The 13,941-nt window shown below is 40.4% G+C and overlaps 1 protein-coding gene across 1 annotated transcript in view; it reads right to left on the reverse strand.

The window, feature by feature from the left end:
- LOC131232602 (lycopene epsilon cyclase, chloroplastic) overlaps positions 1-13,941 on the reverse strand; it is a 56,254-nt gene that overhangs the window by 37,654 nt on the left and 4,659 nt on the right. The gene's annotated exons all lie outside the window — the stretch shown is intronic.

Raw genomic sequence — 13,941 nt, forward strand, 5'->3', positions numbered from 1 at the left:
TGATGTCCTGTTCTGGCTTGTTTCAGACACTTGTGGCCCACATGTTTGACATTGATCCTGTAAAACAAAAAATGGTCGGCCATCATATGGGTGCTGACAACCAAATAGGCCTTATGTTCTCCTTCTTCTACTTTCACAATGAATATACTCATTGCATGCCTCTTTCCTTGATACATTCCTAGTCCAATAGGCCCATGGGATACTCGCTCGGCTGTGTGTGTAGATATCAGAAGTTATATCATCTCTGTCATGGTTAACTGAACATGCTGAGACTGATTTCAGCTATGTGTAGCTATCATTTGTCATTCCTACAATGCCATGGTTAACTGAACATGCTGAGACTGATTTCAGCTGTGTCTAGCTCTCATTTGTTATTCTAACAGAGCCATGGTGAGACTGAACATGCAGTGACTGATTTTTATTGTATATGTAGTTATGATTTCTTACATCATCTCATGCTCAGGTTAACTGACCATGCTGGGACTGATTTCAGATGTCTGTGTAGCTAATTAATCTCTTACATCATCTCATGCTCAGGTTAACTGAACATTCTGAGACAGCTAACAGCCATGACATATATTTGTTCTACTATCTGAACATGGTTACCTATCATTTCTCATATTATCATTTTCATGGTTAACTAAATAAATAGAGACAGTTATCAACCATGACTCATATTTGTTCTACTATCTGGACATGGTTATCTATCATTTCTTATATTATCTTTCCCATGGTTAACTAAACATGTTGAGACAGCTATCAACCATAACAGATATTTGTTCTACTATCTGAACATGGTTGCTTAGCATTTGTTATATTATCTTTGCCATGGTTAATTGAAAATGCTGAGACAGCTATCAACCATAACAGATATTTGTTCTACTATCTGAACATGGTTACTTACCATTTGTTATATTATCTTTGCCATGGTTAACTGAAAATGCTGAGACAGCTATCAACCATGACTGATATTTGTTCTACTATCTGAACATGGTTACTTACCATTTGTTATATTATCTTTCCCATGGTTAACTGAACATGCTGAGACTGATTGTAATGTGTGTGGCTATCATTTGTCACTCGTATAATGCCATGGTTAACTGAACATGCTGAGACTGATTTCAGCTGTGTGTGTAGCTCTCATTTGTTGTTCTAACAGAGCCATGATGAGACTGAACATGCCGTGACTGATTTTTATTGTGTGTAGTTATGATTTCTTACATCATCTCATGCTCAGGTTAACTGACCATGCTGGGACTGATTTCAGATGTCCGTCTAGCTAATTAATCTCTTACATCATCTCATGCTCTGGTTAACTGAACATGGATGGGACTGATTTCAGCTGTGTGTGTTGGGGTGATTTCTTACATCATCTCATGCTCAGGTTAACTGAACATTCTGAGACAGCTAACAGCCATGACAGATATTTGTTATACTATCTGGACATGGTTACCTATCATTTCTTATATTATCATTGCCATAGTTAACTGAACAAATAGAGACGGTTATCGACCATGACTGACATTTGTTCTACTATCTGGACATGGTTACCTATCATTTCTTATATTATCATTGTCATGGTTAACTGAACAAATAGAGACAGTTATCAACCATGACTCATATTTGTTCTACTATCTGGACATGGTTACCTATCATTTCTTATATTATCTTTTTCATGGTTAACTGAACATGCTGAGACAGATATCAACCATGATAGATATTTGTTCTACAATCTGAACATAGTTATCTATCAATTTTTATATTATCTTTGCTATGGTTAACTGAACATGTTGAGACAGCTATCAACCATGACAGATATTTGTTCTACAATCTGAACATGGTTACCTATCATTTGTTATATTATCTTTCCCATGGTTAACTGAGCATGCTGAGACAGCTATCAACCATGACAGATATTTGTTCTACAATCTGAACATGGTTATCTATCAATTGTTATATTATCTTTGCCATGGTTAACTAAACATGTTGAGACAGCTATCAACCATGACAGATATTTGTTCTACTATTTGAACATAGTTACCTATCAATTGTGGCCTTTATCTCATGCTCGCGTTAGCTGAACATGCTAAGTCTGATTGCACACAATTCAAATGCACCTCATGTAGAACCTAAACAACCCCAACATTTTCGTCCCCCTTGGCTGACTGTCTCTCTAAGCCAGTCAATGAACCTATATAGAAGAAAACTACGACTCATTTCCTAGTGCGGAGTTGACAACAACTTCAACCTCACCCTGAATGGTCTAATGGACAGTCTCTCGATTGACAGCTTGGAAATACGTATGATTTGGACTAGGAACTGAAGCACCAATATAATAATTTCATTTAAGAAGATATAGGATACCAAATATAGACTGAACCTTTCAAATTTCCCTAGACCAGATATATGGAATTGGTGCTGAATATTGATGTGTTTGATGCTGCTGAATCAACCGAACAGTCGGTGTGTTATACAAGAAAACAACAAAACATGGATGCACATGGATGAACGGAGGACGAATTGGCTGCCTTTGCAGCTACGGTTGCTGCAGCAACTATAACAATTGCAGTTGGTGAATATTGCAATAATATTTTATTTAAATCACCCTTCAGATTTAGAGACTTTGAAAGAAAGAAGCTAATAAATGGGATTATTAGAGCGGGTGACAATGAGTGTGAAGTACAACTTAGAATGAACAAAGCTACATTCTTCAACCTATGCTCGTTTATGAGGGATAGAAATCTACTTCCAGACGGAAAACATGTATCTATGGAGGAACAACTTGTCATGTTCCTTCACATGGTAGGACATAATGTTAGAAACCGTGTCATTGGGCATCGGTTTATAAGATCTGGAGAAATGGTGAGCCGCTATTTTAGTAAAGTGGTGGATGCTATTGTCGGATTGTATTCCGAGTTCGTGAAACTCCCAGGTGTGGATACACCAGTCGAGATCCTAGTCAATCCTAACTGGAATGATTACTTTTAGGTATATTAAAATCAGATTATGCAATGTTGCGCAATGTCATATACTTTATCTGTTTTCCTGATTATTCATGGTGAAAATAGGACTGCATTGGTGCAATTGATGGGACTCATATACCCGCCTATGTACCGGCATTAGAAAGTGCAACTTACCGTAACAGGAAAGGGGTACTTTCTCAGAACGTGCTGGGTGCATGTACATTTGACATGAAGTTCGTATATATGCTCGCCGGATGGGATGGATCAACTTATGATGCACGCGTCTTACAGAGTGTTTTGATACATTCCATCGATCGGTTTATTATATACCTGCAGGTACTGAGTCTATAACTGTCTGACAGGCAATTGATAATTCGATTTGTCACACAATTAGATCGATAATTTATCGTAATTAATTGTAGGTAAGTATTACGTAATTGATGCTGGTTACGCTCATTTTTTGAGATGTATGGCTCCTTACTGTGGTGTACGGTACCACCTCAATGAGTATCGCACAGGCCGCAATCCTTCCAATAAGAAAGAACTATTCAACTATCGACATGCTCAACTAAGAAACGTTATAGAGAGAATTTTTGGAGTATTGAAAGCTCGCTTTCCAATCCTCAAATCAGCTCCGCCATACAACCTTCTCACGCAAGTGAAGATAGTCATCGCATGTTGTGTTTTACACAACTTCATCCGTATATCTGGAGGAGATAGTTTGGTAGAAGATGAAATCGCATCTACAGATGTATTGGAGAGTATAGATTTATCTCCATGCAATATTAACGTGACACAATATAAGAAGGACGAATGGGCGACATATCGAGACAATATTGCAACTAGGATATGGAACGAATCTCATCCCGTGAGTCGTATAGTTTGAAATTTGAATTGTAATTTGACTTTTTACAGTAGGTAATATCATCACATGACTATACTGTCTTGCCTAGACGGCCTGTGGTAGAAGATCCCTATATACTTTTGGATGATTGTAATGATGAAAATCCCCATTTCTATATACTATCTTCAGTTTTTACGTATTATATTTCAGCTATTGTAAATTAATGCATCCTCATGACCTAGATGCTTTGGTTGTACACGTTACACTAAATATGCTTATTGTGCTATTTTTAGATTATCGAAGTATATAATGACGATGATATGAATCCAAATAGGCAGGACAACCAAACTACACCAACGAAACATTCTAGGCAAGGTCGGTGTGATACACCCCGAAGGACATTACGCAAATATAAATCGAAATTGCTTGATGAGAACGTTATGTCAGGTGGTGTTATGCACTGGACCGACCAAATGGATGATTGTCTCATCGATACATTGATGGACGTGGTTGTTAACGGCTGCAAGAGTGCAAACGGATTTAAAAAGGAAACCTATAAAATAGTTGTGGAAAGTGTTAGGAATGCACTAAGGATATTAGTTGTGGAGAAGCATGTTAATAATCACCTGCGAACACTAAAGAGGTTGTATTTTGAGATTCGGGACACCCTAAACACGAGTGGGTTGGTTGGGATGACGATAAGAAGTTCGTAACTGCGTTAGATGATGTCTGGGATGATTACATACGGGTGAGATTGATAATTTCATTTATCATTTATATTGTCCAAAACTACTCGATTGAGGTGTACTAATCAATATATTTCTATGTCTTTGTCAATAGTCACATCCCTATGCCCAACATGTTCGGGGGAAATCGGTAAGAAGGTACGATGACCTCGTGTTCTTATTTGGAAGTAACCGAGCTACTGGACTTCGTGCTTCGACTGGAAATATGCATACACAAAGGGGTACGAGAAAGTATCACGATGACGATGTTACACTGATATCATCGGTTGATTTTAATGACGATACACTTGTTCTGTCAAGTGACGATGTGAGAGATAGTGGACATAACATCCAATGCTCATTTCAAAGTCATGACGGTGCGCATATTGCAAATAGAAGTCTGAATCATAATGACAACAACTCCATCAACACGGGCAGCACAATCAATTCTAGGAAGAGAGGCAGATTAGAACGCCCTTGCGACATAATTGGCAAAGGGATGAGTGAGGTGGCAGATGTTGTCAAGTCCCTGGCAATAACATTACACAAAGGGAAAGACATCATACGTATGGAGCAAATTGTATCTGCAATCGAGCAGATTGATGGCTTCATAAATAACGAAGTCGTACGCACAACAAGGATCATGTCCAAAGATGAACAACAATCTGCATCGTTTCTTTCGCTTCCTGAGTCCATGAGGCTTGACTTTGTGTTGATGATACTTGCACCAGATCAGTCTTTTGACTGATCTTTTATCCACTAATCTTCTCTTTTAGGATATTATCTTGATATGGCTGGTCAGTCATTTGGTTTTTTTGACAATATTTTGGGTTTTCTAAATGAGCTAGTGAAGTATACTAGCTGTTGAAATGCTGGATGCATTTTATTTTTATTTTCTGCTATACTGTTTTACTGCTAGCAGTGCTGAGAAGCAGCTGGATGACTGTATATTTTTTTGATGATAACTGTCACGTTTTTGGATTCGGGCCTGTAGTTAATGCTTATTCCTCACTGCCTAAAAACCTGTATTACCTGCTCTTACTTTAGACGTAACCTTCATATTATGTCGGACTATGCTCCTTATATCTGCATAGGGTACGTACTAACTATGTAGGTCTATTTACTCACAATATCAGGTATGATGTAATCTTCATGGTTATCTCAAGTATTCTCTACTCTAAATGCAAAAGGCCATATTTCATATTGTTGTTCTATGTTTCCTACAATATTTAAGCAACACACCACTGATATTTCTCAATATGTGCAGATGCCTAAAAAGGTTTACGTTGTCTTCAATAGACGCCGGTCAGGTGTCTACCATAACTGGGAGGAATGTCGTCAACAAGTGGAGGGATACTCGATGGCCCGCTTCCGTGGATACAAATCCACATCAGAGGCATTCTTTCAATGGAAAGAATTTCACGACAGTATGGATGTGACAAATGCATCCACACTTGAGACGCAGGAGGATCGTGACAGCAGCGGGTCCACGTTTGGACGGCGTTCTGTGACCGCTCCCATGAATCCTCTACCGACTTTCCATGGACCATCCTTTTACTGTCCATCTGCTAGTGGGAACTACATGCGGGAGGACATTGATGAAGATACAATGAATGCACTTTCGGCACTGATTATGATTATCTTCGCCTGCCTGGTTCTAATCCTCACCATTCACCTCATGTCTTGGCGGTACTGATGGCTGGGCACAGTGGTTGTTTAATTAGGTTGATGTAGGTTTGGCTGTAAAGGCTTTTTTTCTTTGGAATGTTTTGGACAATATTTTCGACTTTAGTTTGCATCGTTGACACTCTTTTTGTTTTGGGCATAATATGTTTTGGACTTTCATGTTCTTGTAATACATAATGGATGGCTCTTTCAGGTAAACCGGGATACCTAATATTACAACATCTACTATCAGGGGTATATGGTCTATCAATACCCTTCTACATGATAGTGTGCAGATCTCCATGTTCATCCATTTTCATCACAGGTTGACTCTGTGTAGATAAAATACACAGGTATGGAGAATAGTTAGATCCTATGCTGTTGCATTGTCCACTATATGCAGATGGACGTCAGGATGCTGGATTTGGGTCCTGGTCGTATAAGACCCTGAGTGGTCCGATGCTCTCATTTGTAACCTCCCAAACATAAACAGTCTGTTTCAAAAAAACAAACAGGTGTTTTGAGTAGCTGTATAACTGGAATGGTGGACACCATAAGCCTATTAACAGACTGACGTGACTAGTACAATGTATTTCCAAACAACTGGTCATAGAGTTATTGTCTATTACACCCTGAAAATTTCAAACAACAAGCGTGGGAAAGCAGTATCCCGATACTGCTCCAATGATTAGTAATACATGTAAAGAAGTTATTATGATGTCTTTACAGCCAATTATAGTGTAATTTGGAAAACCAAACCGGCCCTTACGAAGTGTCCATATATTAACTACGGCATATTAATCTATCTATCCAGGGCACTTGGTCATCATGGTCTACAGCTAAGATCATCAACATCACATCCAAATGGTCAATGGATTGGTCACATTGGTTTTCCAGGGCACAACTTCAACAATCTCTCACTTGCCCTAAAACCAATCTATGCTCAAATCCCTCAAGCACAAATGTCAAACCGGACTTCTTACCCGAGAGGATTGAGAAGTCACATTGGTCCTCTCAAGAAAGTCCATACAAGTCCTCTAATGGTAAGTCCCACTGTCTAACATATGCAATTAACAATAAAGTAGAAATAGTTGCGCATAACAGCAATTCCATAGTTGTCGCATCTATAGCATGCATTTATCCCATGACCATAACCCGGTCATTTGACTATTCAAGTTCACTAAAGAACTACATGATCCATTGAGAGAGTAAACTTGTGCATCCACAATTATTATGGAACTGACCAGCATGTATCATGCTAAACCAGATAGTGTTACCATGAGAGTGACATAAGCAACCCAATATTGACACCCCCACAAGAAGCCACGCATCCATATAAGTGGATCTAGAGTCATATATAAACAAAGGTCGTTCTAACATGAACATCCTCACTATGAGCAATAAACCAGGGTCATTACAATGTACTTTTTCCTCCCATTGATTAAGAGTTCACATCTCTAGTCTCATCCAATATCTATCCAGTCTAGAATTAAGAAACAATTTGCTATAGGGATCGGATTTGAGCAAGCCAACTATGCCTTTTGACTTCTGTCCCTGAGTGATACTATTAGGTCAGCTCATCTAAGCAACACCCAAAACCAACCTTTACCATGGTAGGAACATAAATACTAGTAATGTATCCCTCCATCACATACAATGTGATCAACATCTCATCCCTAGTGCTCAATGCTCACTATCAAGGTGAGATCAATTTGTCATTCATTCACAATCACACCACTTGTCATGTGGGAATATGTCTCTTTTGTGATTCATAAAGTATCACCAAGTGACACAACCAGAGCTTTGTTCTACATCACCATCACCTATCACGTGGGTGGTGATTACCATCCTTTCACAAGGATCGGGATGTGAACAATGATTGGAGCAACTTCACTTAGTTCCATCATCCAGACATCCCTATGAGGCATTAATCCCGATCTTTCACTAAGACATTTTATTCTTTGCATGTCCTATGATGGAGTTATGTGTGTAGTGCATCATATCCATCTAAGGCGAATGAATGGAATATAATGTTCAATGCTTGACACGAGATTCACCTCAGAGAGTGTAAGTATCCAATCATATCACATCTATAACATGAATCACACACATCTCATGGCCATAGTAAAACATAAAGTACGAGGAATCAAAATCAATCATCTTGTTAGAGTCCTTTTATATACATTGATACACCATCCTCTAACGGCTTGAGCTTTTAGAGAAAGTGGTTGTTTGGCATAGTATCAGAGTGGAAGGTCAAGTGTTTGAATCCTGGGAGCGGCAAATATGCCTCAATTAATATATTTTCCCACGAGGAGCCGTTTATGGTGTGAGTTGTGAATGTCCCTCCACTTGGGTGTGAGTTGTGTCCCTCCACCCTTGCCTAGTTTGTTTCCGTGCGGAGTTCCACTCCGCACGTGCAGGGGAGTGTTAAAGTCCCTTGATATACATTGATACACCATCCTCTAACAGCTCGAGCTTTTAGAGAAAGTGGTTGTTTGACACATCTCACATGATTAAACCACAGTTTCTTAAAAGAACAGTAATCAGCTAGTTTTTAAACCAAAACTATAGTATGTAAATTGGATCACAAACCCTAAACCAAATCTATCATGTGATCTACATTGATGCTCCTAGTCCTCAAAGTTGCTCATCTGCTCCTGGCCTATACACACTCATCATGTCTTCACCTTCCGGCATGTCCCTTTTGAGTCTTTGCATCAACATAGTCATAGTTTAGCAATTTGTTAGATAACATGTTAAGCAATCCTTAGAATCTTAGGAAAGTGAGAGGAGAGAGTCATTCCTGCATTTGCCTCCCAAGCTAGTTGCTTCTTGTAGGTCGTGCACTCATTCTTGAAGTGACTCAACTTCCCGTAATGCCAACAACCACTCTTGTTCTAATTGCCCTTTCCTTTCCGCTTTCCCCTACCCTATCTACCAGCAAAAAACCTCTTGCTCCTGTAGGGTTGTTGTTGAGGGTCAAATATTGCATATTAGACCCCATTTATTACCTGATTTTACGAACTTGATACCGTTTAATGCCCTACTTTAATTGTGTTTGTGCTATAAAATGAAAATAGGAGCTTGGACTGAAAAACAGGGTACTAAAAGCATGGATTTAACGCTCCGAAGTCACCAAGGCAAGGGACGAACCCCAGGGAACCAAGATCGACGGATTTACACGCCAGAGATCCGAGAAAATCAAGAAACTGAAGCTCAAGTGGCTTGAAAGTCAGCTAGAACGCAAGATCACACGGTTTCCACCATCTGTTCAACTCAAGACTTCATATATGGCTTGAGGAGCATAGATTAACTGTACACATCAAATTTCAACCATTGGATCCCTGTGGAAGTGACCCGACGGACAGATCAGCCCATAAACTATTGATTTCGGGCCCACCTGTTATCCGGATATGCTTCAAAATTGGTCTTGACGAGTTAAATGATATGACATAATGGATGGACGAAGCGGATCTACCAAAACATCACAGTGGGACCCATGTACACGGCATGAGTGTGCACGGCACACGTGCACAAGATGCGCACCGAACCAGGGGAGTCGGTCAGCGTACGCTGACCTGACTTCCAGCCTTCAAAAACGGCAATTGTCGTTTCTGCTGCCGCAACCGACGCAGGAGGTTCTTTTGCGGAAGCCGGTGGACCACCATCATGGCCCATATGAACAATCTGAACCGTCCATCATGCAGAGGGGTAAAAAAAGGTCAAACCGATATTGACCGTGTGTAACCCTACACGCGCACGTGCCGGCCACAGCGGCCACAAATAGACTGCCCTGCAACGTTCAAAACAATTACAACATGACTAATTCAGTGGACCACATCAAAAGCAATCCAAAAGCAGTCATTTCTGACCGAAATTCTGAGAAGAATCCGGTGGACGGAGTGGATTTCTCAAAACAAAATCGAAGTAGGCCCCACCGACTTCAACAGCGAACCCATCTTGCGCAGGCCCTGTTTTCCGCGTCCGGACGAGTCCGGGATTTGCGGCGAGTAGTGGGTCACGATCGTTAATCGTTTGAGTGATCCAGACCGTCCAATGTGTCCACAGGGAGGCCAATACCCTATCCATGATGTCAGTTTCGAAATAATTGGACAGTCGGTCGCGCAAACCGAGTTCAAAAGCAGGGTGTTTTCGCTCCTTGCGCAAACCGCCTCTCTGCTGCGTGCCTTGCGTAAAGAGGTCGGTTCTCCAAGCTGACTCTCTCCACCGTCTTCCGTGCCTATAAGAAAGATAGAGAGAGAGAACGGGGAGGGGGATCAAAATCCATCCTTTGGGACGTGAGCACAAGAGAGAGTAGAGTTTGTTTTTATTTTCTTTCTTCTTATTTTTATTTTTATTTTGTTTTGTTTAAGGGATCCAGCCCATTCATGTTGGGTTGAACCTCTTAGCTAGGGCTAAGAGGAGAAGCTTGTGGAGTGATGGGACTAATTCTTATGTTTGAATGAATTTGATCTTAGTTGATAATTAAGGAATGCTTTTAGTTGTTAATGGTTTGTTGTGACTGAAATTACAATAGATCTGCGATGGCTTGAGTATTTCCTTTTCCTTTTTGTGATTATGAAGTCAGGAAGCCCTGTTGTTTACCATCGTCTCCTGGGCATGGTTAGATGATGGCACCCTTCCTACCGTTCATACATCTCTTAGATTGACTGTAGATCGGTTTAATTCTGTTGTTTGCTTTGTCTCATAGATATGGTTTTGTGATGGAATCCATTCTAATTTACTTCAATCTTATCTCTTTAAAACTAGATCAAAAGACGTTCAGATTTGATTTTCAAGTTATATCTTCCAACTGGATGAAGATGGGACTCGAAGTCCAGTTGATTTCATGAATCGACCGTGGATCTCCCTGATCTCTACAAGTGGATCCTTGGCACCCTAGTTTCCTACCTTTAAATTTCACAATTTTTAGATTAATATTCTCACCATTATTCCCTCATACTCACTTGATTTAGATTTCATCTTATTCTAGTTCTAGTTCTGGTTACTTTCAGATTACGTACAGGTTTCAGTCCCTTGGGATTCGACCTCGGTCTCACCGAGTTTATTACTACATCACAACCCTATACTTGGGGAGTGAGCAATCGTCACCCTGATCCCCTTGCTCTTTGCCTCTCTTATGTTTCTTGGGATTGGGCTTGCTACCAGATGGACCCTCAGTCAAGTGTGCAACTAGCGACTTCTCATGCTTAGCGTTATTGACCTTATAGAGAGCATTAATTATGTATGGAGTTGTCTCTGAGTATTTCTGATCATTCATGTTGTAGTTGTCGATGAATCTAGTGTAGATGGGCGTCTAAGACATGAGAATTGCATTCATCAATGTGGTTCCTCGTTGATAGCCCTAATCATTTCAAGTTCGTTAGTTATCTCAAACAATTTTACCACATGCTCGCTAACAAAAATGTCCTCCTGTAGCTTCGTGTTATACAATTTACTCTCGAGGGCTTGTACCTGGGCAGCAACTTGGGAATCGAATATTCCCTTTAGGCGAAGGTAGACATTCCTCACATACATCATGTTTTGCAACTGATTGCAAAGAACATCAAAAATCAAGGCTACTATGCATACTTTGGCCCTCTGAATGTTTCAACAGTGGGAAGAATCACTGCCCCCCCCCCCCCCCCCCTCTCAAGGATCTAGCTGGAGATGAACGGTCCTGTAAAGGGCTCTGTGGGGCCTACTGTGATGTATATGTTTTATCCACACCATCCATCCATTTTTCCATATCATTTTAGGGAATAAGGCAAAAAACCAGACAGATCTAAGGCTCAAGTGGGCCACACTACCAGTGGGAATTAGGTGCTTACCATTGAAAACTTCTTGGGGCCACAGAAGGCTCTGATCAAGCTGATTTTTGTGTTTTCCCTTCATCCCGGTTTATGTGAACTTATGAAGAGGTTAGATGGTAAATAAACTTCACAGTGGACCCCAAGAAGGTTTTAACAGTAGTTGTTCCATTCCCACTGCTTTTTGTAGTGTGGTCGACTTGAGCTTTGGATGTGCCTCATTTTTTGGGATCACGCTCTAGAATGATCTGGAAAAGTTGATAGACGATGTGGATCTGACACATAAATCATGGTGGGCCCAGAGAAGTGCTACACGTTAAAAGTTGGGTTGTGTATTTTTTTTTTTAAAGAGTTTACGGAGCGCATTCTGGATTCACCATAAAGCCAGGCCTCCTTAGTGGAAAAGATTTTGGTGGGGGGGATCACGGATAGGGGTGAACACGAACCGAGTTAGCTCATTCGACTCGACTCGAAAAAGCTTTGAACCTAAATTCGAGCCGAGTCGAGCTGATTTTTTGAGCTCGAAAAATTTTTCGAACCGAGTTCAAGCTTGCCCGAGCTCAACTCGACTCGAATCGAACCCCAACTCGAATTAAACTCAGATCGAACTAGTTCGGTGACTCGGTTACTTTGATATTGATGTTGCTCACCAAGTGTTTGATGAAATGACTCAATGTCGGCTAGTGGCAAGGAAGGTATGTATATGAAACAAATACCATTTTTCCGTGGTTTTGATGTTGCCTATAAGGTGTTTGATGAAATACTTGTTGCTGTTTTACATACAGTGAGAAGCTGAAAGTGCCCTACACGCGTTTGTGAAAATGCCACAAAGGCTCGATTTTGGCTCGAACTGGCCCGAGCTGCTGACCGAACCGAGCCGAGCTGGCCAGTCAGGCTCGAGGACCGAGCCAAGCCAAGTTCGAGCTGGGCTCAGCTAGTGGCTGAGCTGAGTCAAGCTGAGGCCAGCTCGACTCGGTGTACACCCTTAATCACGAAGTGCTTTCCAGGTTCAACGTAAACAAACAACTCTTAATGTAGATCGCTTTTTGAGTTCCGCATTTCATGATTTTCTTCGGTGTTAACAAACAGGCCCAAAGTTTGATATCAATAAAGTTATTTTTCCCTCTCTACTCCATTATTCTTGTGGATATACTCTTTTCCATTTCTTTGCTATTTTCTCTGCTGCAGGAAGTTTTTATGTTCAAGATCCAATAAGATCAAGCTAAAATTGTTTTCTAAAGTTATTTTCAATCTCTTAAAATTTTCTCCTGGATTATGCATGCCAAAGACCCTCTTTGAGTCTTCTTGTCAAGTGGAATCAAAATCATATTTTATGCTTATACAACGTGAAATCTTGAATGGTTCTGGATTTGGAAACACATAAAGTGGTTCAGTGCTTCCGCTGACCAAAAACAATGGGGACTGCGACTAGAAATTTGCAGATAGGTATTGAAACAAAAGCAGAAGTTATAAACGGGTTGATAGCTGAATAGATTAGGCTTAAGTATCTGCCTGTTTTAAAATGCTACATAATCAATTCAGGGCAACACTCATTAAAAAGGGACTTCGCTACTTCCTCTAGGGCCTGCCAAGAAATCACATCCATATGATGCAAATATCCAGTTTTTTAACAATTTACATTTCCAAATAAAAGCAAGGCATCTACTGCCCAGTTCACAACTGCAACTGTTTCTCAAGCGAGTTCAAACACCCACGCATTATTCAGTCAACTTAGCTACATTGATTGTTGATCAGCTTTAGGTCATGATTTTTTAGGTTCATCTGATTGCCTCTTCCTCTGTCATCCCTACCTATAGTTGCACAAATGTGAAGAGAAGTGCCACAGATTCAGGTGCGGGAGTGGAGAAGCATCTATTTCAAAATGTTAACAAGTAAAACAGCTAGGAAGCAAGGTGCCGCTATGACCTTTT

The sequence above is a fragment of the Magnolia sinica genome, chromosome 18 (genome assembly GCF_029962835.1).
Source record: "Magnolia sinica isolate HGM2019 chromosome 18, MsV1, whole genome shotgun sequence".
NCBI classification, from domain to species: domain Eukaryota; kingdom Viridiplantae; phylum Streptophyta; class Magnoliopsida; order Magnoliales; family Magnoliaceae; genus Magnolia; species Magnolia sinica.